Source organism: Penaeus monodon, chromosome 30 (assembly GCF_015228065.2).
Source record: "Penaeus monodon isolate SGIC_2016 chromosome 30, NSTDA_Pmon_1, whole genome shotgun sequence".
Classification (NCBI taxonomy): Eukaryota; Metazoa; Arthropoda; class Malacostraca; order Decapoda; family Penaeidae; genus Penaeus; species Penaeus monodon.
Window position 1 is genome coordinate 21,978,910 of NC_051415.1, and position 324 is coordinate 21,979,233.

The 324-nt window shown below is 38.9% G+C and overlaps 1 protein-coding gene across 1 annotated transcript in view; it reads left to right on the forward strand.

Moving 5' to 3' along the window:
* Window positions 1-324, forward strand: part of LOC119592626 (follicle-stimulating hormone receptor-like) — a gene marked incomplete at its 5' end in the record, with an annotated part of 23,693 nt that overhangs the window by 5,387 nt on the left and 17,982 nt on the right.

Sequence of the window (324 nt, forward strand, 5' to 3'; positions counted from 1 at the left end):
CTGGAGACTTTACCAAACGCATGTAATTATTTGCCTTCTAACCCTTTGCAATTTGGCCGAGTAAAAGTTCTCGACGACTATAATTATAATGGATTTAACCCACAACTCGCTGTTTTCTGAAGCGGTATATTCTGCCATGGTCCAAAAGTCCTTTTTAAGAAAGTTTCTTATAAAACCGTAAATGAGCAAAAAATCAAGATCCGGCAAAACCGCAGTTGAAAACCCAGACGCGAACTTGCCTGCGTAAAATAAGACAAAGTTTCCACTGGCCTGCTCACAGAGATATATAAAAAAATTCTCTCTTGTTATTACAAAAGCTGCCCC